The sequence below is a fragment of the Bos grunniens genome, chromosome 29 (assembly GCF_055505025.1).
Source record: "Bos grunniens cultivar Pamir isolate PY7600 chromosome 29, Bosgru_T2T1.0, whole genome shotgun sequence".
Taxonomy (NCBI): Eukaryota; Metazoa; Chordata; class Mammalia; order Artiodactyla; family Bovidae; genus Bos; species Bos grunniens.
Window position 1 is genome coordinate 4,267,030 of NC_141193.1, and position 26,260 is coordinate 4,293,289.

At 50.9% G+C, this 26,260-nt stretch overlaps 1 protein-coding gene and 1 long non-coding RNA gene across 2 annotated transcripts in view; one reads left to right on the forward strand and one right to left on the reverse strand.

Moving 5' to 3' along the window:
- The window catches only part of LTO1 (LTO1 maturation factor of ABCE1), a 67,378-nt gene that overhangs the window by 28,670 nt on the left and 12,448 nt on the right, over positions 1-26,260 (forward strand). The gene's annotated exons all lie outside the window — the stretch shown is intronic.
- Positions 32-2,730, reverse strand: LOC147341733 (uncharacterized). The gene is made up of 2 exons (XR_015157560.1): positions 2,368-2,730; positions 32-1,459 (listed from the first exon to the last, which is right to left on the reverse strand). It is a non-coding gene; the product is annotated as an uncharacterized LOC147341733 (long non-coding RNA).

The window sequence follows — 26,260 nt, forward strand, 5'->3', positions numbered from 1 at the left end:
GCCAAGGAATCTTAGCGTCTGTCTTCTTTCATTTTCATTAACACGTGTAAATTTCAGGAACCATTTACCATTCAGGGACTCAGGGCAGAGCCGACAACCCCGGTGGAGGTTTCATTCCCGCACCGAGGGGGGTCTGTGCAAATGCCGGAGGGGTAACCCCCAAAGTTAAAGGGCTTTCAGCCTAACATGCGCTCGCTCAAAAAATAAAATAAAATAAATGCCCGAAAATTCCAGCAGCAGCCCAAGATGGTGGCCAGCATTTCCTTCGCCCTGTCCTCCTCGCCTGGGGGATCTGCGCGCTGTCTTCCTACCTTAGCTAGTCCATTCTTGCGGGGGGCCCGCAACCCTCCCCCCGCGTCCCCGCCCTGTGCCGGCAATTTAACAGCTAGAAAAACACTCTGAAAGGAAGGCTGCAAAATAGTGGTCTCTGTCCTGTCTCATTTTTTAAATTAAAAATTAAGCTAAATCGCTGGAAATACTAGTCGCCTCCCCGCCTGGGAGAAGACCACCGGAAACTTCCTAATTGGCTTTGTTGGGGGTGTGGACCTCTCTTCACCTTTAGAATTTGCCCGGGGGCTGCATTCGTGAGCCTGAGGTGGTTGGCGGGGGTCTGGCAACAATCAGAACAATTACAAGTTAAAGAAATAGGTGTATTGATCTGATGATTTTAAACAAAACCTATATATATTTGTGGCTATACGCGAGTCCCCAATATTAATCGCCAACTTCTAAGAATATAAAAGAATATAGTTTTTTAAAATGAAAAGATTCAGTCTCTTTGGTGCTTATTTTTAAAATAAAAGGACATCTTACCCAGTCTTAACATTTTTTTTTAGTTTTTACTCTACCTGCCCCAAATTAAGAACACTGTTCATTAACTTCCCTCTGAATGTAGTCCAGTGTCATCAAACCATCTGATACCCTAACGTTAAAGGCTCAAAGAAAACGGATTAAAAAGCCCCCCCTCCCCTTCGCAAGGGCGCACACAACAGGACAAGACCCCCTCACTTTTCAGAGCTGATTCCCGCGCCCCTCCCCCGCCGAGGATCAGGGTTACTAATATTCCGGGTCCAGGAGGGTAATTACCCTGGGCTCACGCCTCGGGAGGAGCGGATGGCCCGACATGGGCGCGCCCACCGCCGTGTCCCCCTCCCTGGGCACCCAGGCTCGCATTGGGCCCCGGCACGCGGGAGCCTCGGAGCATCAGCCCGTGCACGAGGGCGGCGGGGTTGCTTTTCATTCATAAAATCCCGACCCGGCGGCCGCCGGGATGATTTATGGGGTTGCGCGCTACCACCGGGTTGCTTCTGTCCCGGAGGGCGGGAGGCGAAGGGGCCCGAGCCCCGCGTGTGCCCGCACCCGGGCCCGAGGCAGGCTGGCCACGGCGAGGTGCAGTGGGTCGTAAACAGGATCGCCCACTCCGGCGGGACGGACTCCAGATCCAGGAGGGAGCTTCCCCCTAACCCCGGAGAAAGACGGAGGAAACTGGAATTAGCATGAGCCAATGGGGGAGCGGCGCTGTTACTAGGCGGGCCGGGCAGATCTAGACGAGGAACTTCGTTGATTTCCCCGTTCAGGGACGGGCGCAAAAGTGCAAGCCCGGCTGCCGAGCGTGAAGAGCCGTCCAGGAACCCGCGGGGGGAGGCGCTGGAATTTGGTGCCGGGTGGGGAGAGCCCGCCGCCCAGCCCCCACCCTGAGGAGCCCAGATCCGCATTCCCTGGAGAACCGGGGTGGGGAGGGGGTGGTGGTGGTGGCAACAGCTTCGGGCCTTTAATAAAGGCTGCTTATAGGAGAGCAGGGGACGCGTTTTATTTATGTATTTTTTTTTTTGAGAGAAAAAGCAACTTTTAAACACTTCACGGCTTAAGGTTTAATTTTGCACGGCCTTGATAAAACCCACCACGAAGCAGGAACTACAAGTTCTTGGCTCATTTAGAGTGCTCTGTGCTATTTCTTGATGACCCTTTGAAACAAAGGGCCAGTTTTGGTTGGGAAGAAAATGCAAAAGTCACTTAGATCACCTTTCCTCGCCCCCTGGTCCCCTCGCCGAAGTGACCTCAAGCCGGGAGGGACGCCAGTCCCGAGAGGGCCAATTCCGCGGCGGGCGCCTTTGCCACCGTCCCTGGCTGTGGGAATCTTCATTCACGGCGGGGGAAGGGAGCGCGTTCATTCAGGAGCCAGCGCGCCGCGGCGCCGACTCCGGGACGCACCGCGGCTGCGCGCCGCTGGGCCGGGGGGCTCTGGGGAGGGGGTGCAGGGCCCAGCGGAGACTTTCCTCCGGCCGTAGAACTCCGGCCCCTGCCCTCCCCGGAGAGGACTGGGCGGCGGGCGGGCGCGTGCAGGTGGGGTCACCTGCAGCCGCATACCTGGCGGCGACTTGAAAGGACTTGGCTCCAGCTCTGCGAGTTTTCCATTGTTAAGCCCTTAAGTCGTTCTGGAAAACGCTTCCGAGTGCGGGCCGCGGGGTTCCGGGGGCTTCACTTCCCCCACAAAGTGCTCGCTTTTGGCGGGGCGCGTACGGCGGTCCACGTGCTGAGATAGCTCCGCCAGGGATACGCGGTGCGGATCCCCTGCGCCCCAAAGTTGCGGAACAAGCCGGAGCCAACTCCGGCCCCAGGGCCCACCCGGACACTCACAGGCTGGGAACTGGGGCAACCTCGCCTCCCACCGCCCCAAGCTATCGGGCAGGTAGCGGGGGACGGGACCACAGTCCCTCAGCCCTTAAGGCCGTGGGCGAAGTGCGCGCGGGAGCTAAAAACAAACCCCAACAGGTTGGGGGGCGGGGCCCGGTTCCCTCAAAGCCTCTGGGATCCCAAGGGAGAAGGTGCACGCTCGGAGATGAAAGGAGATTCGAACTCCTTGACCTCTGCCCCTCAAAACGCACCGCCTGCTTCCCTGAGCAATACGAACCCCCAAAGTTCACCAGGAATTGCCTGGCCCCTTGGCTCAGGCCCCCTGGCCGGTCTCTAACCAATGACCGCGGGGCGGGTGCCCCGGCTGATATAGATAACCACCTCCAGCCAAGGCGAAGGAATTGGGCGGCGGGTGGGGATAACGACCTAGGAGGCCATACCCCTCCCGCGTCTCCCTCGAACAAGCCTACCCGCGGCTGACCAGGACACCACCCCACGCCCCCTCCTTCGCCCCGCGTCCCCGACGCCCAACCTCCGCCCAGAGAGCAGGGCGCCACTGCAGAGACCCGCGAGGCGTCGGAAAACTTCCGCTGGAAGGAGCCTCTCTAAGACCCCCGTGGGCTCCCGCGGCACACCTTCCGCCTCCTTCAGGACTTGTCACTCGCGCCCCCGTCCTCGCCTTTTCCCGGAGAGTGTCCGCGGGGAGGACCCCCTGTACTAGAGCCTTCCAGCCTGCTTCTTTCTGCCGTGGAAACGCCCTGAAAACGTTCCCATCCTTTGAATTGGCCCTGGGGAAGGGCCGGGGGGTCTTAGTTAAGGGCCGTCTAGACATTCCAGGGCTCCCAACACTTGCTTCGGGGATGGGGGCGGGGGCAGAGTTCCAGGTGCGGAGAGAGGGGTTGCGTACTTAGCGCGCTGCACGCGTTTCCTAGGGTCCCTTGGCTTCGCGACGTCGGGGCTAGGGCGGGACACGGCTTTGGGGAATTCTGGGGTTCGGGGTTCTAGGGGCTCGAAAGGCCGCGCCCTGTCCCCACGCCCCGCCCGCCTGCTTGCGCTAGAATCGCCTGCCTTGGGAGTCCGGGGAAACGAAGTTGGGGACTGGGGTGCGGCCCGGCCGGGGAGAGAGAGAGAGGAGGGAAGAGCGCGCGCCGCGGGAACCCGGGCCGGGGCTCCAGGGCCGCGCCGAGCATTCCGCACATTCCCGCCCGGCCTCGGCTCCGCCGCCACGTGGTCGCGGCGCGCGCCGTGCTTACCGTAAGGTTCAGAAGAGAGGCGCACAACCCAGCTTGGGCTCGCCTGCGGACCTCCCAGGGTGAATCCCGACCTGCCTACTCTGTCCGGGTGAATAGCCAGAAGTTGCTCCTTTTTACGTAACAAGGAGCCTACAGCTGAAGTTGTGACACATCCATTGGTAGGTCCCACTGGTATGTCAGGAGGATGACTTCCATCTCAGGAACGTCACGGAACCGGACCGATGACCATTCTGCCTTCACAGCGGTGAGAGCTTAGTGGAGGACTTGCAGCAGGCGGAGGAGGACTTTCTTCTTTTTCTGACTATTCCAAATCAGTCGGTGGCTCAACCCAGTATCCGTGAGACTGGGAAACAGAACCTATGACGTCCTTAGAGCATAGTGAAGTAAGTGAAGTAGTCACTCAGTCGTGTCCGACTCTTTGCAAACCCATGGACTGTAGCCCACCAGGATCCTCCATCCATGGGATTCTCCAGGCAAGAATACTGGAGTGGGTTGCCATTTCCTTCTGCAGGGGATCTTCCCGACCCAGGGATCGAACCCAGGTCTCCTGCATTGCAGGCAGACACTTTAACCTCTGAGCCACCAGGTAAGCCTTTTTAGAGCATAGGGAACGTCCATAAAGCTGCCTGTACTTAGATGCTCAGTCGTGTCCGACTCTTTGTGACCCCATGGACCGTAGCCTGTCAGGCTCCTGGGTCCATGGGATTCTCCAGGCAAGAATGCTGGAGTGGGTTGCCATTTCCTCTTCCAGGGGATCTTCCCGACCCAGGGATCAAGCCCTCATTTCCCTTATCTCCTGCACTGCAGGCTGATTCTTTACCATCAGAGCCTGCGTGCTCAGTCGTCTCAGTCGTGCCCGACTCTGTGCGACCCCATGGACTGTAGCCCGCCAGGCTCCTCTGTCCATGGGATTCTCCAGGCAAGAATGCTGGAGTGGGTTGCTACCTATATTATTTAAAAAAAAAAAAAAAATCCTGAGGGGTCTTTTTCTGAGAACCAGAATAATGATCTACTTTTCAAAAATTCATGCAAAACCAAACCACTTTTTCAGGGTGCCAGGAAATTTGCAAGCATATCTGTGAGCTTGCAGAAGAGTATCACACACAGACCTGTATCAGCCAGTAGGTGTGCATCCGGCAAATCTCTCTCCGTCTGTAAAAGGGAGCATGACTGTGTGTCTGGAAGGCTGTGGAGACGAGTAATTATGGTAACGCGTGTGGGGCGTTAGCCTGGGGCCTGGCATATGTCAAGGCCTGTTGGATTTATTCATTCATGTATTTGTTCTTGTGCAGAATGAAGGCCATGTGATGCAGGCTGTATGTGGAATTAATTAAACATTTCAGTTTATATTCAGAAAGAGGATTACAAAATGGCTTTATAGTCTATAAACTCACTTTTATTTGCTGACTTCTCCTGAGCTATCTGTGTTCATGAGATTTAAATCCTAGAGCACGCATTAAAAAAAAAAGTTTAACCACGATAATCTTCCCTTCTTACTTCTCAACATGCAAAAGAAGTAAAAAAGTGAATTTTAAAAATTGCCATTCAGTCACTGTCATGTCCAACTCTCTGTGACCCCATGAACTACATCCCAGCAGGCTCCTCTGTCCATGGGATTCTCCAGGAAGAGTACTGGAGTGGGTTGCTATTTCTTTGTCCAGGGGATCTTCCTGACCCAGGGATCGAACCCATGTCTCCTTTGTCTCCTGCATTGCAGGCAGATTCTTTACTGCTGAGCCATCAGGGAAACCCCAATGATTAAAAAAGGAAGCATGTTAGTTAAGGGTTAAAGTGTCAAGGCAAGGCTGAGGGTCAGAAACAAAAAGGGGGATTTCTGGTGGTCAAAGAGGGTGGACAGCCTGAGGCCCTACCCAGGTCTTTGGATAGGTGGGGCCCAGAGTCATTTAAAAAAAAGGGGGGGGGAGAGGTGATCAGAAGTGAAACTGACCAAACGTGCAGGTCACTGACACTGGCGGAAGCAAAGAGGCAGAAGTGTCAAGAAGCCATCGGACTGGAAGCTGCTGACAGCGTCAGCCCATGGCCAGGGCACAGGCTGCCCTCAGGGGCCCCGAAGGGAAGAAGGACAGGGGAGGCTGGTTTAAACATTTCGCTGAGGCTTGGGCCTACTGGGGAGAGAGGAGTCCTGGACCACCAGTCCGGAGGGCCTCCCGGTGCCCAAAGGACTCTGGTCAACCCTTCTCTCCTTCGGTGATTATTGTTCAGTCGCTCGGTTGTGTCCAACTCTCTGCAACCCCGTGAACAGCAGCACGCCAGGCTCCCCTGTCCTTCACTATCTCCCTGAGTTTGCTCAAACTCATGTCCATTGAGTCAGTGATGCCATCCAACCATCTCATTCTCTGTTGCCCCCTTCTCCTGCCTTCAATCTTTCCCAGCATCAGGGTCTTTTCCAATGAGTTGGCCCTTCACATCAGGTGACCAAAGAACTGGAGTTTCAGCTTCAGCATCAGTCCTTCCAATGAACATTCAGGGTTGATTTTTCCTTTAGGATTGACTGGTTTGATCTCCTTACAGTCCAAGGGACTCTCAAGAGTCTTCTCCAGCACCACAGTTCAAAAGCATCAGATCTTCGGTGCTCAGCCTTCTTTATGGTCAACTCTCACATCCATACATGCCTTTTGGAAAAACCATAGCTTTGACTATAAGGACCTTTGTTGGCAAAGTGTCTCTGCTTTTTAATATGCTGCTGTCTGGGTTTGTCATAGCCTTTAGAATGGAGCTTGCCTGCAAGGCAGGAGACCCGGGTTCAATCCCTGGGTCAGGAAGATTCCCCTGGAGAAGGAAATGGAACCCACTCCAGTATTCTTGCCTGGAAAATCCCATGGTCAGAGGAGCCTGATAGGTTACAGTCCATGGGGCCGCAAAGAGTGGGACATGACTAAGCGACTTCATTTTCTTTCTTTTCTTTCTTGGTGATTAGAAAGTTTTAATTGCCTTTCTAACCCAAAGAGGAAACTGGAAAAAGCAGCTGGGAAATTTCCGAGCAAAACGCAAGCTTAGTGCCGGCAGCTTGGCCAACAGGCAAATACATGCTCCTTGAGCTCTTGTGAGGTGAGAGGGCTGGTCACGCTGCTCCCTCCCCTGTGAGCCTCCACCCTTCTTTGGTCCTGGTGAGTCAGGCCAAGTATGCTTTCCCCCTGCTGCTGTAACAGACGGAGAAGGCAATGGCACCCCACTCCAGTACTCTTGCCTGGAAAATCCCATGGACGGAGGAGCCTGGTGGGCTGCAGTCCATGGGGTCGAGAAGAGTCAGACACGACTGAGCGACTTCACTTTCACTTTTCACTTTCCTGCATTGGAGAAGGAAATGGCAACCCGCTCCAGTGTTCTTGCCTGGAGAATCCCAGGGACGGGGAAGCCTGGCGGGCTGCCGTCTATGGGGTCGCACAGAGTCGGACACGACTGAAGTGACTTAGCAGCAGCAGCAGCTGTAACAGAGGACCACAAACTGAGTGGCTTCAGACAACAGTAACCGATTCTCTCCTAGTTCTGAAGGCTAGAGTCCCAAATCAGGAAGTTGGCAGGGCTTTGTCCCCTCTGCAGGATCCTGGGGAGACCTGTGCTTGCTTCTTCCAGCTTCTGGGGCTCCCCTGTCTCTTGACTTGTGGCCACATCAATCCAGTGTCTGCCTCCGTCTTCACAGGGCCTTCTCTTTTCTGTGTGTCTTGTCCTGTTCTGTCTCTCATAAGGACATCTGTTGTTGGATTTAGGGACCACCTGGATAATCCAAGAAGATCCTAAACTTGATTACTTCTGCAAAGACCTTATTTCCAAAAGCCATCGAATGCACAGGCTCTGGTGGTCAAGAGGGGAACACGACTCTTGGGGGCCACCATTCAGCCCACCACAGGTGGGAAGAAGAGCAAAGATGGGACGGGTCTTAAAGTTTAAACTCTGCCATCAAATCCTTGTGTTTGATAAGGTCTTGGTTTATGTCAGGGGGCAGAGGGACAGGGCCCAAGCATAACTGAGTTATGGTGTGTGTCTTCCAGGACTTTCCACTGGAGGCCTGAGAAATAATACATGGAAATATTATTTTTAAGAGAAAGTTTGTGGCAAAATAGGCAGATGCCTTCTATAGGCAACCACTATCCCTGTCGTATTCACTCCTTTGCAGAGATAGACAGGAGAAGTCATGAAAAGCATGTTGTGATTAAAATTTTCTTTTAAAAATATTCTTTATTTTTGGCTGCATAGGATCTTAGTCGGGCTTCCCTTGTGGCTCAGACAGTAAAGAATCTGCCTGCAATGCCGGAGACCTGGGTTTGATCTTGACTGTGGCCCACAGGCTCTTGAGTCGCAGTGCGCGGGCTTCATTGCCCTGCAGCATGCGGGCTCTTAATTCCCTGACCAGAGATCGAATCCATGTCGCCTGCACTGGAAGGCAGCTTCTTAATCCCTGGACCACCAGAGAAGTCCCACAGTTAGAATTTTAGGGAGGAGTAAAGAGAAAGGCTTTATCCAAGAATGAGGAAGGCTAAGAGAGAGGAGACAATGTTCTAGGTGTTTGAACAGTATAAAGGAAACCCCGCAAGGAGAGATTGCAGGGTATGCACTTGGCTGAAAAGCAGAGTCTGAACCCTTTAAAGCAGATGGGTGGGGGGAACGGAGATAAATCGTTGACATTATCCACAGGGGGCCGATTCCAGAACCCCCTTAGATGCCCCAATCTGCTGGTACTTGTGGCCTTTATTTATAAAGGCCTGCATATAACCCACACACAGCTTCCCATTAGGCTTCACTGTTAAATTTTTTCTGTTTTTTTTTTTTTTTTGCTGTTGTTGGATTTGCAGCACGCGGGCTTTCTCTAGTCGCCAAATGCAGGCTCTCCAGTTGAGACTCGGGCTTAGTTGCCCCACAGTAGGTGGGATCTTAGTTCCCCCACCAGGGATCAAACCTGAGTCCCCTGGGTTGGAAGGCGGGTTCTTGGCCCCTGGACCGCCCGGGAAGCCCCTCTCCCGTACACTTGAAGTCGTCTCGTGGTTACGGGTGACGCCGACGACACTGTCGGTGCTCGGTCGTGGTTGCCACTGTGCGGCAAATTCAAGCTTTGCTTTTGGGAGCTTTCTGGAATTTTCATTTTCTTGGAGTATTTTTTGACCCGTGGTTGATTTGAATCCACGATAGGGAACCCGTGGATGTGAGGGACTGCTAAGGATAGTGTTGACCTCACAGGGTTTTCACAGAAACTAAATGAGTTTGGGCGGGTGAATCCAGATGGCACGGGGAGGGCAGCCATTATTAGCTGTGAAAAGGCAGTTGCTCAGTCGTGTCTGACTCTTTGCGACCTCATGGACTGTAGCGCACCAGGTTTCTCTATCCATGGAATTCCCCAGGCAAGAATACTGGAGTGGGTTGCCCTTCCCTTCTCCAGGGGGTCTTCCTGACCCACAGATGGAACCTGGGTCTCCTGCATTGCAGGCAGATTCTTTAGGGAAGCCCTGAGGCGCACTATAAATCTGAAAATTGTAGTCGTGTAAAAGAGCCCCTTCATTAAGTCACAGCCAACTCAACTCATTTTTTCAATCAAAAGCTTCTGTAACTGCCAATAAGATCGGTCAACATGCGCGTCTAGAGCCCTTGCTCCGCAACAAGAGAAGCCCGCCGATGAGCAGCCCACGCACCGCAACTGGAGAGCAGCCCCCGCTCTGCGCAGTGCGGTAGCAGTGCTGTTAGGCGAGTCGATAGCCTTCCGGACTTGGGGGAAATACGCGGGAGTTGGGTGTTGCTGCCTTGTCCTGGCTGAATGCACTCTTCGCTCTGTGCTTTTGGATGGATTGGAAACAGGTCTCAGAACTTGTGGCTTCCCAGGCTGGGATTACAACAGCAGGAAGCGAGCCACTGAGGGTCACAGAGGGCAGGGTTGGGGCCACAGGGGTGACGTCAGAGCAGCTCTCGGGGCGGGGGGGGTGGGGGGGGAGAGGAATCTGAGCTTTCCTAGACGGAGACCTGGGAGGCTCTTCTTGGCCCCTTCCCAAGCCTCACCTATCCCTTCTTCCTGCCCTTTCTGGCTGATGAGTCCAAACTCGGAGTCCACCCACCAGCAAGTTCCCGTGCAAGTTTCAAAGTCATAGAAAGAGGGGGTTTGGAAAGAGGAGATGAAAGATAAGGATGGTGGCAAGGAAGGTGTGACTGCAATGCCTAGAGGTGGGGGGCGGGAGGAGAGGGGAATCCAGCGATCAGGAAGGTGGGAACAGGAAGGAAAGTTAGGAACTGCCCCCCGCCCCCCCCCCCCACACACACAATCCTCTTCCTCTCTACCCACACAGCTGCTTTACAGAGAGCAGTTAATTCATCTTCACATCAGCCTCTGAGGACAGTCACTTCTTCCCCATTTTACAGATGAGGAAATCGAGGCCCACAGAGTCATTAGCTATGACAAAGCTGGGATGCCTCTGGCTTTGTCGGACTTTAAAACCCAGGGGAAGGAATGACAAAATTTGAAGCCCCTAGAAATTACAGTGTTCACCATTTTAAAAACAGCTTTATTGAGATATAATTTATACACCATAAAGTTCACCCATTTAAAGTGTGTAAGTCAGTGATTTTCAGTATATTTGCAGAGCTGTGCAACCATTGTCACTATTTAATTTTAGAACATTTTTATTACTCCTAAAGAAACCATGGTCTAGTCAAGGCTATGGTTTTTCCATTGGTCATGTATGGATGTGAGAGTTGGACTGTGAAGAAAGCTGAGGGCCGAAGAATTGACGCTTTTGAACTGTGGTGTTGGAGAAGACTCTTCAGAGTCCCTTGGACTGCAAGGAGATCCAACCAGTCCATTCTGAAGGAGATCAGCCCTGGGATTTCTTTGGAAGGAAATGATGATGAAAATCTGAATTTTCAAACTCCCAGGAATGGGAGTAATGATGCTAAGGAATGATGCTAAGGCTGAAACTCCACTACTTTGGCCACCTCATGCGAAGAGTTGACTCATTGGAAAAGACTCTGATGCTGGGAGGGATTGGGAGCAGGAGGAGAAGGGGACGACAGAGGATGAGATGGCTGGATGGCATCACTGACTCGATGGATATGAGTCTGAGTGAACTCCGGGAGTTGGTGATAGACAGGGAGGCCTGGCGTGCTGCGATTCATGGGGTCACAAGGAGTTGGACACGACAGAGCGACTGAACTGAACTGAAAGAAACCATGAACCCATTAATAGACACACCCTTTTCCTCTGCCCCTCACCCCCTCAAGCCCCAGGAAACCAGTAACCTGTTCTCTGTTGCTATGGATTTACCTAATTTGACTGTTTCCCGTAAACGGAGTCCTCTGATATGGGGGCTTTTGTGTCTTCTTTAGCATAATGTTTCCAAGGTTCATCTGTGTTTCGTAGCACATTTCAGTGCTTAATTCCTTTTTATGGCTGAGTAATATTCCACTGGATGGCTGTGCCACATTTTATGGATTCATCTGGGTTACTTCTGTGTTTGGACTGTGAGCATAATGCTGTTCTGAACACTCATGTGTTCATTTCTCTGTGTATAAAGGGTCATCTTTTCTATACAATCAAGTGAAGGGTCAGTCTTCGGGGGAGGGCTGTTCTCTGGGACTGGAGAGATCTAGACACATCCAAAGAGGGCTTCTCATTGGTCAAACCTCCTGCCTGGTCCTTTTATCTCTTGTCCTCTCTCTTTCATCTTTTCTCTTCCATCTTCAGGGAGGTCCTAAGGTCTAGAACCATGAATAAGAGTGCATCAGAAATTGTGTGTGTGTGTGCGTGTGTGAGACATTAAGAAACTTGACAGGGTGGGCATGTGTCCTGATTAGCCACGCACAGGTCCATGCTCTATGAAGAAAGATCTTGTGGGGAAAGATCTGGGATGTGTCCATGCAGGGGCCCTCTGCTTTGTCCCCTCAGCCGCAGTGGAGGTAATACCGTGCTGAATGGGAACCGGTGGTGGACAGGATCAGAAGAGGCAGGAAATCCCTCCTGTAGGGCTGGCAGGGCGTCCAGATTCAGGCGCAGCGATGAGGTCACAGCGCCTGCTGACCAGGTCTGGGCCAGCGCAGGTCCGGTGCTGGGGATGGTTCAAGCGCCTCCTGAGACAGGATCGGGGCCTGGTCTGGCTGGAGTTCATGCTGCCTCACCTCCCCTGGCCCAGCCCATTTTCGCCATCTGGTTTTCCTTTCTTGCTTAACCCCATCAGCACTGGTTTCAGTTGCTTGCAACCGAACACTTGGATGAGAAGGACGCCACGATTGAGCACATTTGCGGCTTGCACGAAGACCTGTGACCTCACTGCCAAACAAGAAACTTACAAGAGTCATCCTAGAAATGATCTCATGTCCAATCACAGGGGATGGTGGATTATGGCATATCCAGAGGTTGATATATAGCGAGATACAAATGCACAGGTACCACACTAGCTCAACTGTAAGACGTACGTAGCTGGTTTGAAGGACATATCACAAAATGGAAGGAGCTGAGCTTTGAGGGGTTGATAAGGTTGATTTTTCCCCTTCCTTCTATGCTCTACCACGTCCTTTCCATACACTCTATCCTCCTATGAACAAATATTTATATTAAAACCAGAAAAAAAGAATCAAACCCAAAACAACTCCAAAGGATACCCAGGCATTTTGCAGACCCTCAGACCCCCTGTCTGTCCTTGGGACACCTGAGCCAGACTCCCTGTGGCTCATCAGGACGTGGCCTCATGGGGTTCTCCCTGTCACCAAGGAGCATCCCAGGTGCCAGGCCAGGAGGAGCCTGAATTCACACATGGCTCCAGCAGACAAAGGGGTGGGAAGCTGGTGCCCTAGGCAGAGTTTAGTGGGCCCCAGGGTAGACGACACTTGTAAACACATAGCCAGTATGATCATCGCTGGGCAGTGACCACTTCAGAGCAGAGGAAGTCCAGACTATGCCCCCTGAGATGCAGGGTGTTGGCTGAAGGCAGGAGGAAATGCAAAGAGGAGCTTGCAGATACAGACCAATGTGTAAAATGCTCTTCCCTCACCAGGCTGCGCTGGTGCTGAGAGCATGAATGAGAAGGAGTTGGGGCAGCTGTCCTCTCCTTGATGTGGGCGTGGGCCGCATCATCTCTAAGAATTCAAGTGGTCCTTGGGAGCTGGTGATGGCATCACCGACTCAACGGACATGAGTTTGAGCAAGCTCCAGGAGTTGGTGATGGACAGGGAAGCCTGGCGTGCTGCAGTCCACGGGGTCGCAAAGAGTCGGACATGACTAAACGACTGAACTGAACTTGGGAGGCACGTGTGTGCTGATCCAGTGGTTACCTGATGTCTACTAGGACAAATAAAGATACCTGGAAGGAGGCTGGATTCCTAACAAGGGCATCATATAGACAGAATCACGCAAGGAGAGACTGCCCGGGGAGGAGGCTAGGGGCCGGGTATCACTGCATCCTCTGATATCCATTCCCTACAAAAACGGGATTTTTCCTCGGCACCTGTTATTCACGGAAAGATGACATTTCTCAGTCTCCCTTGCTGCTGGTACGGCCGTGTGACTTGTCCTAGCCAACAAATTATGAGTAAAAGTGATGAGTAAAACTTTTGGGTTGAATCATTAAAAGGCAAAGGCATGTGGCAAGGTTGCAGTATACAAGGTTAATATACAAGTCAGTCCTGCTTACCAAGTACCAGCAATGAACAAGTAGAATTTGAGATGAGAAATACAATATTGTTTATATTAGCATGCATGCGTCTGTGCTAAGCCGCTTCAGTCATGTCTGACTCTTTGTGACCCTATGGACCGTAGATCACCAGGCTCTGTCCATGGAACTCTCCAGGCAAGACTACTAGAGTGGGTTGCCATGCCCTCCTCCAGGGGATCTTCCCGACCCAGGGATCAAACCCACATCTCTTACATCTGCTGCATTGGTAGATGGGTTCTTTACCACTAGTGCCCACATGGGAAGCCCTTACATTAGCATACCCCGTCCCCAATAAAATACTTAGGTAATAAATCTAACAAAATTTGTGTGAGATCTAGCTGAGAAGAACTACAACACTCTGATGAAAAAAATCAGAGAACAAAATAAATTCCATGTTTAGGAAAAAAAGCTTCTCAAGATATCAGTTCTTCTTCCCAACTTGGTCTAGAGAGTCAATGCTATCTAATCAAAATTCCAGCAAGTTGTTTTGTGGATATCAACACACTGATTCTAAAGTTTATATGGGCAGGCAAAAGCCAGCACGGTATAAAGAACAAAGTCTGAGGACTGATACTACTGGCCTTAGGACTTAATGTAAAGCTGTGCAGACAAGCAGAGCCACCATGAGGGTAAGGTGTGTGTTGTTACTATAATGATCGCCTGGCTTGACGTTAAGACTGTTCCACTGCTCTGGGTACCCCCCCAGTGGCCCCCCAAGGCCCCCTGAAGACTTTCTCCAATGAGTAGCCTGGCGTTCCAAGACCCTCTTTGCCCACGTCCATGCCTCCTCCCTTCCCTCCCACTCCTCCTATAAAACCTCCACGCGTGCACCACTCCTCTATAGCCTCCCTTTGCAGTGGTCCTTCAGCCCCAAGTGCATGACAGCTTGGCCTTCGAGAGAGACCCCAGTGCTGTGCGCAAAGGCTGCTCTGCAGTCCTCCTCTCACACTGTGGGGCCCACCCATATGGCTGGGCCTAGGTTGCTTCCTTTAGAATCGGTGACCACTCACCCCTCCCACAACCATCCTGGCCTTGCAAAGAGCTCAAGGGAAAAAGAAACCCAGGTTGTCCTCCAGGGATGCTGTTTCCCTCTGAATTTGGAATGCAGGGCTGGGATGCAGGGAGGTGGGATTCTGCCTGCAAAGGTAGCTCTTTGGAAATCACGCAGAAGCACGGAGCTCATAGCTTTCGAGCGTCTCGTGGTCAGATGCCTGGACTAAAGCATCAAGACCACATGAACGCCAAGCTCGCAGGAGACCTCGAGGGGTGGAGGCTGGTCTGGCAGCCCGCTCTGGGCTCTGGCTTGGCCTTTTGCCGTTCCTGCCGTTGTTCTGCTTGCCATAGGACTCTGGCTTGCAAGGCACAAAACCTCCTCAAAAGAACCTGAGCTGGAAAATTAGAGGGAGGCTGCAGAGGAGCTTTGTAAAATTGGAAAAAAAAATGAGTGTGCTCCCCATTGCAGAGTGCCTGGCCCGTCCCCCGGTTCCTGATTAAGGGGGATTGGTGTTTGTGGGGGACTTGAGCAAGAGGCCTCTGATTGGGAGACAATTTTGTGGCTTTGGCCTGTAATTTGGATTCAGGGATCAGACACAGTTAATGTGATAAACTCGCAAACCTCCGCTGGTGACCAGCCACGGAGTACGGCCCCCAGGGGCAGCCATCAAAGCCAGTGGCCCACAGGCCCTTCTCCTGCAGCCGCAACAGGCTGGGAAGGCTGGGCCTTTCTGGGCCGTGGAGACCGGCCCTTTCCGTGGCTGCTTTGGAAACCTGGAAATACAAGTCTCATTTGCCATCTCGTTCTAAATGCACGCAGCTGGCTGGCTTCATTTTTGCTGGACCTGGGTCTTTGAGATGCTCCGTGTCCTAGACTGTGAACATTTGGCGGCAGGAGGGGAGACAGAAAACTCACCCCGTTCTGGGGTCGTGCACCTTGAGGGGCTCTGCACGGATGTGTTGGGCCAAGGAATGAGAAGTGAATGGGATGAATGGGAACAGATGTGTCTTTGGCTTGAGGAGTGGTGGCCTTCAGGGGTCATTCCAGGCTGGGGTCTGCCCCAAGAGGTCTTCCTGATGGCCAAGGTCATTTGAATGTTGCTGGGAACACATGGGTTCTCTCTGGCTAGTGACCACTTTGGTACTTTCTCTTGCTTCCTGAATTACCAAGATCAGGCTACTGAGAAAACAGACAAACTGTGCATGCGTGCATGCATGTGTGTGTATGTGTGAAATGTTGTGGGAGCTATGGGATGCAAGTGGTTGGATGAGGTGAGGGGTGGGGGCGGGGGGAATGCTGTCCACAGCTGTGGGTCCCCAGCCTCTCTGTCCCTGCAGGGTGGCATAGGCTGTATTCATCACCACTGCCCTTGTAAACGTATGTTAACCTGTGCGTGAGTCTTTGATGCTCCGGTTTTCCACTTAGGTTTCTTTGGTTCAATTCCCCACCCCCACCAGTGACCAAAGCAGTGTGAATTTCCTCTTTCCCTCCACGTGGCTGGGAGAAGACTGGACATTTTCAAACAGGAATGCTTTCTAGGAAACCCGAAGGCAAACACATCGGCAGAATACGAGACTGAATAAGATGTGCATGCGTCTATCCTTCCGATCCTAACTCAAACTAAGATCTAATCAGGGGTCAGTTGGCTGAGCTGACACCATCAATGGGGAACCAGGCTTCGGTTTCTTCCCCTTTCTGAAGGTTAACCGAGATATGCGTGCATCTAATGCTGAGAATACTTTTCCGGTCTGCCTGCAGTAGGACATGTGATTTTTGATAATATCTCTGGATAAGATGATAATGGAATCCAGTTAGTTTTCCCAATGAAACAAGGACCCCTGAGCAACGCATCTCAGGACACGGAGCTCTAGTGACAAGTGCAGGGCTCTCGTCCTATTCAAGTCTTTCTCAATGACTTCAGTTAGGAGTCAAAAAGCCTGCTTATCTACCTGGCAGACAAGAGGGAACTTCCACGCAAAAGATTTCTTACCAGGTACAAGGGAATTGGACAACCTTTCTCGCGTTCAGGTAAATTGAGACTGTCTCCAAGATTTCACTTTAAGAAATGACATCTTTAGACAAAATGCTTCTCTTATTTTCTCTCTGATTTCCAGTAGCCTAGTGTGCTGTGGGATGCCAATAAAGTTACCATAAAAAAGATTCTGAGGGCCAGTTAACTGGGTCTATGTTACACAGTCTTGGGGATTCATGGAAAGGCACTGAGGAGTCCTGCAGAGTAGAAACGTGCTTGTTTGGCCGGGTTCCAGAAATTTTCCTGGGAAACCCTGCCTTACAGCATATTTTCCAACGTGATATAAAAAAATATAAATAGCTTGTCTCTTTTTCTCAATCAGACATCCTCGAAGATCCTCTCAGTCAGAATCCTCACCAGACCCAACCAGATTTCAGCAGGTCCCACCATCAGCAGTGTGCAAAGATAGTTTTCCCTTAGCTCTTCCAAGCGAATCTTATCGTTTTGTTTTTTTTCGGCTGGATTCACAGGGGTATAATAATACTTTCGTATTGTTTAGAGTTTTATTTCTTTAATTGCTAGTAAAGAAGCTTTGCATTTTCCTGTGTGACAATGTGTCACCATAATTTTCTGGTGTATAAATTTAATTGTTTTTCCTTCTCTGATCACTTAAGTTGAAACTGAATATTGATCTTGTATGTTTCATACGGATACTTCTTATAACTTTTATTTGTTTATTACACATCTTCCCAATGCTTTTGGAGAAGGCAATGGCACCCCACTCCAGTACTCTTGCCTGGAAAATCCCATGGATGGAAGAGCCTGGTGGGCTGCAGTCCATGGGGTTGCGAAGAGTCGGACACGACTCAGCGACTTCACTTTTCACTTTCATGCATTGGAGAAGGAAATGGCAACCCACTCCAGTGTTCTTGCCTGGAGAGTCCCAGGGATGGGGGAGCCTGGTGGGCTGCCGTCTATGGGGTCGAACAGAGTCGGACACGACTGAAGTGACTTAGCATAGCATAGCATTGCTCTTTTAAAATTTTATCATGCATATGATTATGAAAGAAGTTAATTTTTTTTTAACATAATCAAACCCCTCCATCTTGTATCCAATGAGATGTTTCCATTTCTTTAGTCAGAATTTCTTTTACACGGATGGGGAAAAAAGTGCTGTTCTACTTTCTTCTAGCTTGTTAAAACCTGAAAAAAAAATGAAAAAGGGTTTCCTAATCATACAAGCAATAGATGTTTGTTATGAAAAATAAAAATAAGAAAAATAAATAAGGACCTACAATCTTACCACCCAGCTAGTATTGGTAATATTCTTTATATATCTTTTTGGATTTTTCTGTTTGTTCATTGTTATTTAAGTCATGTCCGACTCTTTGCGACCCCATGGACTGCTCTGTCCCTCCGGTTTTCCAGGCAAGAATACTGGAGTGGGTTGCCAATTGCTCCTCCAGGGAAATCTTCTGACTCAAGGATTGAACCCCCTGCATCTCTCGCATTGGCAGGCAGATTCTTTATCCCTGAGCCACCTGTGAAGCCCTTGTGTTCATACACGAGTTAAACATTTTTAACTCTAATTTTTTAAAGTGGTCACACCCATGCACATACACGCACATAGATCTATCCATGTGCACAGGGGCACGTACACTCTTCCTCTGGAATTTCAAAGTCAATTTATCACATTGCTGAGAGGACCAGTAAAAGTCTTTTGTCTTTACCAGACGTGACGGTGTTTAGGAAAAGGGCTCTGCAGGAAGGAAAGACCCGATTCAAGATGCTTGGTGATCCCCTTGGTGTAAATACTCCCATCGTGGCCAACATGGCTGATTTCGAGCTCTTCAGGACGTGGCCAATGTCTTGTGAATTTCCTGAATATGTAACATTTGGGTTCTGCCCACTGGCCCATCATCTTTCTTGTGTTTCTTCTTCCTCAAGAGCAAAATACAGTTCTGCTTTTTGCCTTCCTTTTTTTTTTCTCTCCTATTAGGGCCTGCTAAGTTGTATATTCTCTAGTAAATGGGAAGGCAATTATTAAACAATTAAATTAAAATGATTAAAAAATGAATTATCTGATTTTTTTTTACTGCTCTTGGGATCTCTTATTTTACAAGCATTTTTTCTAATTGCCTGACACTTGCATAATACACAATTGGTAACCTTTGCTTTTGTATGTGCCGTATCGTCCAGAGTTAATTTACCGGTTGCTTTCCCAGGTTTATACTTGTGATATTGTTGTTGTTTAGTTGCTAAGTCGTATCTGACTCTTTGCAACTCCATGGACTGTAGCCCTCCAGGATCTTGTGTCCATGGGATTTTCCAGGCAAGAATACTGGAACGCGTTGCTCTTTCCTTCCCGAGGGCACCTTCCCTAACCCAGGGATTGAACCTACGTCTCGTCTCCTGCTTTGGGAGGCAGATTCTTTACCTCTGAGCCACCAGGGAAGCCCTTATGACCACAAGAGAAAGAATATTTGTATGCCTCCTTTTTCTACATTTCTATGTTATTTCTTTTGCTTCTTAAGCAACTTTCTCTGGTATTTCTAGGTTTATTTTAAAATGGGAACAGTCACTGGACAGGACACATCACAGGATGACTGATCTTTAAGGCTCGTGACCTGTTACTTAAGTGATAACTGGCTTTTGGTTCTAAATCCACAATTTCATCATGTTTAAAATAAGAAATGTGTTTAATTGTTACAAATTTTTAAATAATGATTTTTTCCCAAAGTGTCTCATTGATATCTATTGGTATAATTCAATTACCTTTTATTATTTCTTGTGCTGATATGATACGTCATTTTCCTGCTTTATCACCACCAATATTTTTGGGACAGACCCTATTTGGTCGCTGTAGACACTTATATTTTTAAGTGCTGAAAGTCTTTGCTCATATTTAGAATTTTAGAATACGCTTTTTGTTTTAAGAATAATTTAGATACACAGGAAGTTCCTATATATCCCTCATGACATATCTGTTGTTAGTATCTCACATAACTACAGCCGGGGCGTCAAAGCCAAGAGACCGACATCAGGACGTTGCTGTTAACTCCAGGCTTCACTGAATTTTTCCAGTTTTCCTTACTGTTTGCATCCCTAAGTCTATGTTTATGATCGAGGCTAGACTATACTTTTTCTCTGTTCTTTTCAGTTTGATTCAAAACTCTATTTGTATTATACTTACATAATGTACTCTCTCTCTTTCTATATATATATATATATATAGTTGATTTACAGTGTGGTATTCGTTTCTAGGGTAAGGCAAAGTGATTCAGTTGCACATATATATTCTTTTTCATATTCTTTTCCATTATGGTTTATTACAAGGCCTTGAATATAGCTCCCTGTGCTATCCAGTAGGACCTTGTTTATTTTATGTACAAAAGTTTATACCTGCTAATCCCAAACTCCTAATTTGTCCCCCACCCATATACATATTTATAAGAGTCTATTGAATGGAAGAAGAACTATTTCTTCCTTGAAGGATATGAATTTTCCACGATTCAGACAGGTGGACAGACATACAGGGGCGGTTCCATATGGTGATAAGCATCTGTGTTCAGGCTGTTCTAGAAGAATCCAAAAAAACAAGAGCTTCCTTTCATTCCCCTACCTCTCCTTCCAGAGGGCAAGCACATCCTTGACACAGGGAGCCTGGGGCTTCTCCGCCTGCAGAGGAGGGTTGACTCGCTCTGGTTTGGGGACAGTGTTGAAACGAAAGGGCAGCGGAGGCCAGGGCAGACCTCAGGGCCTGCAGACAGCAGCTGGAAGTGCAGACAGCTGGACCTGGTAGGCAAGATGGGGCTGTATTTAAAGGAGGGCATTCCGTATTAGCCATAAAAATGAACAAAACTGGGTCACTTGTAGAGAGGTGGATGGACTAGAGTCTGTCATACAGAGTAGAGTAAGTCAGAAGGAGAAAAACAAATCTCCTATATTAATGCAGGTGGGCTTCCAGGGGGAACAGTGGTAATGAATCCACCTGCAATGCAGGAGACGTTGGTTTGATCCCTGGGTTGAAAAGATCCCCTGGAGAAGGAAATGGCAACCCACTCCAGTATTTTTGCCTGGGAAATCCCATGGACAGAGGAGCCTGGCCGGCTATAGTCCATGGGGTCCCAAAGAGTTGGGCATGACTGAGCGCACATGCACGGGATTTACAAAGAAGATAGAGATGAACCGTTGTGCAGGGCAGGAATAGAGGCACAGATGTAGAGAAGGGACGTGCGGACGTGGGGGGAAGGAGCGGGGGGGGGCAGGTCGGGAGATCAGGATCGGCATGTATGTTAACACCCCACGAGGTGTAAAGCAGTGGGGACCTGCCGCGTAGCAGGTGCTTGCTGCTCTGTGATGACCGAAGGATGGGGTTGGGCGGGGGGGGGGGCTCACGAGGGAGGGGACATGTGTCCATGTAGTTGATTCATTTCGCTGTGCAGCAAAAACTAACCTAACACTGCAAAGCAATTCTACGCCAATTAATACAAAGGAGGCGCATTCCAGGGATGGGGAAACACCCTTGCCCTGTTTCCGACAGTGTCCGCAAAAGTGGCAGCTCCTTTGGCAGGGTGGCACCCAGATGCCAGTGTAGGGGACGCAGGTGGGGGAGTTTGGGGCTGGACTCACAGCAAAGGATGCCTGTGCCCACCCCTGGCATGGCAGGCGCAGCTCCATTCTCATAATGGCCAACAAGGGCAGCTCACTGGCGACCCAGATAGCCCTCTGACCAGCCTGCCTCTTTCCTTTCCCAGAACCGTGTGAACCTCCCAAACTCTCCCTGCTGCGACGTGAATAAAGCTCACTCCCATCTCCCTAGGCCCTCAACATATGAACTTTGGGGCAACACAAACATTCAGTCCACAGCCCTCCTTTTGATCTCAAATGGTTTATTGCCACAAATGGGTCTTTCCTCACCCCATCTTCTCATTTTGGGAAGACGTGGAGATGGGCCGCTGAGTAATCACAAGGGCTCCTAGGGTTAAGTCTCCCATCAAAGGCCTTTGGGGTCCCTTGGGATCACGGTTATCATTAAATCGCTTCTGCAGACTCACACTGAGGAATCTTAGAGCTGAATTATAGCAGCTGTCCTTTGGGAACCGGCCTGTCTGTAAATTCGGAGATGGAGCCTCCCCAGGCACAGGGGAAAAATCGTGGTTCAAGAATTGAAAATAATGTGGTCAACAGTAATTTAGAAGGCTTTTCACTGAGCACGGTTTAAAACAAGCAAGAAAAAAGGAAAGAGAAAAACAGCTTGTAAAAATCTGTTTTAAAAGCCTCCGTGGAAGTTGTTGCTTTAAAATACTACTATTGTGTCTAACTTCATTCAGTACAATTTTTATTAACTTGATTTTTTTTTTTGCCCTCTCTTGCTTTTGCACTCAGTAAAAGAAAAACAAAAAACAAAAAACTCAACAACTTCTTGAAATGTTCCCCAATCAAGCCTTTTATCTCCACGGGGTCAATTCCACCTGCCAATTTGCAAATGGGCTTGTTTGGGTCACCAGACCACAGCATTCTCGGCAAAGTTTCCATTTGCAGGCAGGCCAGCCCTGCCGGCCCTGCCCTCCTGAAAAGGTGCAGTCAGAGATTCAAATATGACTTTCTAAGAAAACTGGTTGAGGCTGTATGCGGTGGGGGAGCAGAGCACGGATGCAGGAGGCTTTTCTGTTGTATCTTATGGCTTTTACAGTTTTGAAGATTTCGGGGCGGGGGGTGGGGCGCAGAGCTTACCCAAGGACCAGCTCTAGAGACCCCCTTACTCCCAGATCTGAGAGCTCAGAGGGGCAGGTGCTAGTCCTCCTCACCCTTTCAGGGAGCCCCTCTGAGGTCCCCGCCCCTTTTCAGTCTCTTCTCTGCCCTCTGCCATGGTCCCCCGCAGCCTGGGTCAGGGACTCACCTGAGGGCTTCTGAGCATCTTCCTGCCTCTTCCTGTGTCCTGAGCTGTGGCCATGGTCCCCCGAAGCCTGGGTCAGGGACTCTCCTGAGGGCTCCTGAGCATCTTCCTGCCTCTTCCTGTGTCCTGAGCTGTGCTGGGTGGGGTGCGTGTGTGCTAAGTCGCTCGGTCACGTCCGACTCTTTGTGACTTCATGGACTGTAGCCCGCCAGGCTCCTCTGTCCATGGGATTCTCCAGGCAAGAATACTGGACGGGGTTGTCACGCCGTCCTCCAGGGGATCTTCCTGACCCAGGGATAGACCCTGCATCTTCTGCATTGCAGGCGGATTCTTTACCACGGAGCCACCAGAGAAGCCTGCTTGTTGGGGAAGTGGTACCACCTCGCTCCACCTGGAGCAGGCAACCAGGTGGACACTTGACTCCTACACAAACCATCACAAAACAATGGGCAACCGTCAGGAGACAGAGAGGACACGCAGAGGAGAGGGCTATCAGGTTTGAAGTGTGAGGATGTCCCCAGGAGCGAGAGCTGTTATCCTACAGGAGGGTGGAGTTCCCTGGGAGCAGGGGTGGGGAAGGCGGGCGAGTGGCATGGGGGAAGGGCAACTTCAAGGAGTGGGCGGGGCCCAAGTAGAGGAGGCAGGGAGTCAGGCCAGGGAGTTTGGGATTTATTTCAAGGATGCAGAGGGGATGCCCAGGGTCTTCATGCGGAGGAAAGTTCTGATGGGGTGGACGGGGCTGAGGGCAGGAAGTAGTGTTGGTGGAGGTGGGATTCTGACTCTGCAGTACAAGATCAGGCTGGGCTGCCTCTTCTCTAGTCCACCTAGGCGATCACACCCCTTAACCAGCAAACTTCTTTTTTGGGGGTTTGTTTTCTTTTAAAATATTTATTTATTTGTCTGTGCTCGGTCTTCTGTTGAAGCACGCAGGATCTTCAGGCTTTGTTGTGGCACGCAGGATCATTTTTAGGGGAGGCATGTGGGATCTAGTTCCTCAGCCAGGGATTGAACCTGGGCCCCCTGCATTGGGAGTGTGGAGTCTTAGCCGCTGGACACCAGGGAAGTCCCAGTAAACTGAGAGCCTTTTCGAGGGGGCGGTATCTCACTCATCTTGCATCCTTGCCTAGGAGCCAGTGTTCTCTCTGTGTCCAGCTGGTCTCCGTTAGCTGCTGCCAATTAAAGGGAAAATGGAAACAGTGACAGACTTTATTTTCTTGGGCTCCAAAATCACTGTGGATGGTGACTGCAGCCGTGAAATTAAAAGACGCTTGCTCCTTGGAAGAAAAGCCATGACAAACCCAGACAGCATATTACAAACCAGAGACATCACTTTGCCGACAAAGGTCTGTATAGTCAAAGCTATGGTTTTTCCAGTAGTCTTGTATGGATCTGAGAGTTGGATCATAAAGAAGGCAGAGTGCTTTCGAACTGTGGTCCTGGAGAAGACTCTTGAGAGTCCCCTAGACAGCAAGATCAAACCAGTTCATCCTAAAGGATATCAACCCTGATTATTCACTGGAAGGACTGATGTTGAAGCTGAAGCTCTAATACTTTGGCCACCTGATGCGAAGAGCTGACTCACTGCAAAATACCCTGATGCTGGGGAAAACTGAAGGCAGGAGGAGAAGGAAATGACAGAGGATGAGAAGGTTGGATGACATCATCGACTCGATGTACATGAGTCTGAGCAAGCTCCAGGAGAGAGTGAAGGACAGGCAAGCCTGGCATGCCTCAGTCCGTGGAGTTGCAAAGAGTTGGACACAACTTAAGCAAACAACAATAACAAGTTTCCGTTGCAGAAATAACGCAGACCCCTTTCCCTGGTAATCTTTTCACCCCCCCCTCCCCCGAAGAATGCAAACCTGAGCCCTGAAATCAGAGCATTCTGGATGATTCCCTGTGGATGTGATTCCTGGAGGATGTGGTCACAGGAATGAATAAAAATTTTAAAAACCTTCCAGGAAAGTCATGAATGGGCCACACATCCGAGAAAGTGCCCCAGGCCATCTGCTCAGGATGAACTGGACAGGCTCTCCGAGCTCCTCGCTATGTGCCTTGCCACTGTGGGAGCCCACCCCTCCCCCGCCCCGCCCAGGTCCAGGCTCCCATGATGAGGTGACCCCAAAGGCCCTGAGCTTTTAAACACAGATTTTCTGTTTGTGACTTCACTCCGGTTCCTTTGAAGCCAGGTGGCCTCGCTGATGGAACCCGGGAGCAGATGGCCTGCTCGGGGTCCTGGCGCCCAGCCCTGTGCTGCAGGGAGCAGGAACATGTTGGTGACTCACTCGGACAGTGACTTCTATGGTCAGGGCAGGCAGAGCCCCGAGGCACCCTCGCCGCTGCCCTTCGCTTCCTAACTTTGGAGCATCTGGAGGGGCTGTGTTGACCCTGAAAGTTGAAAGGCTTTCTGGCTGCACGGCTGCCACTTCTCTTCTTCCTCAGGGATGTTCCCTGGTCCCCTGCCTGGCTTCCCATCCTGGAGCTGGTCACACTGGGTTTACTGAGTAGGAAGTGGCACATGGCTGCAAGCATGCAAGATGTCCCACCATGAACTGAATCTGGGGATAAGCTCTGTGCCCCATGACCCCTGGGGTTCCCCAACCCTACTGGTTTCTCTCAGCAAGACAGTGATCCCCCAGATCCCTAAGCCCCTCAGATTCCCAGAGGTATCTCCAGACTCCCTGAGGCCCCCCAGGCTCCCCAAGTTTCCCCCAGACTCCCCGAGGTCTCTCCAGACTTCCTGAGGTCCCCCCAGACTCCCTGAGGTTCCCTCAGACTCTCTGAGATCCCCCAGACGCCCTGAGGTCCCCCAGACTCCTTGAAATCCCCCAGACTTCCCGAGTTCCCCCCAGACTCCCTGAGGTCCCCCCAGACTCCTCGAGGTTCCCCAGACCACCAAGGCCCCCTAGGCCTCTGAGATCACAAATCCCCTCGCTGGTCCCCAGATTTCCCAAGGTCCACTCCTGAGTTCCTCCCTGACCGCAGAGGCCCCCACAGATCCCTGAAGGTCCCAGACCCCTGGAGGCCCTCCAAGACCACTAAGGCCCTTTGAGACTCCCTGAGGACCCAGACTGCTCACACCTGGGCAGGTGGTAAGGAGCAGCCTGACTGGGAGCTCCTTTCCATCCCTGAATCCTCTGGCTGAGGAGTTCTCTGACCAAATAGGACTTCTTTCTGCATTCAGCCACGTCCTTGGTGCTTAGCATTGCCTCTGGGCCGGAGTGGAGCAAAAATAAGGCAAGGGGTCTGGGGTCCGAAGGACTGGTTTTGAACTCGAACCCTGTTCCTTCTGAGCTCCACATCTCTGAGCCTCACTGGCCCCACCCCCAGGTCATGTGGCTTAAGGCCAGGCACTGGGAATACTGGACTCGGGATGGCTGAGTTGGTCCTTTTCCTGGTCATCACCATGAGGGCCCCCGCTGGGCTGGTGGTGGGGGACACCAGGAGCCACCCTGCAGGGAAGGACTGAGGACAGCGGCCGCATGGGACGGTGCGAGGAACCCAGGTGGAGTCCCTTTGCCCCTCAGGGGCAGGAACGCGAGGCGGGCCCCCGCTCCCCCCACTCCCTCTGGGACAGCAGGCAGAGAATTCACAGCTTCCCTCCTGGCCCTGGTGCCCACATATTTTTCTTGTCAAAATGTTCATTTTTAGCAAATTGTACAGTCAAAGAGGAAAATCCCACAGACTGAAGGAGGAGGAGGAAGAAGAGGAGGAAGAGGAGAAGAAAAAGAAGAAGAAGGAGGAGGAGAAAAGCTGTGTTTACATTTTAGAAAGCAACCTCGGGGAGACAGCAACCTTCCTGCCCGTGGAGGCCGCAGTGAAGCCCTCGGGAGCCCTCGGGAGTCCACTGCTTGTTGGGCCTCT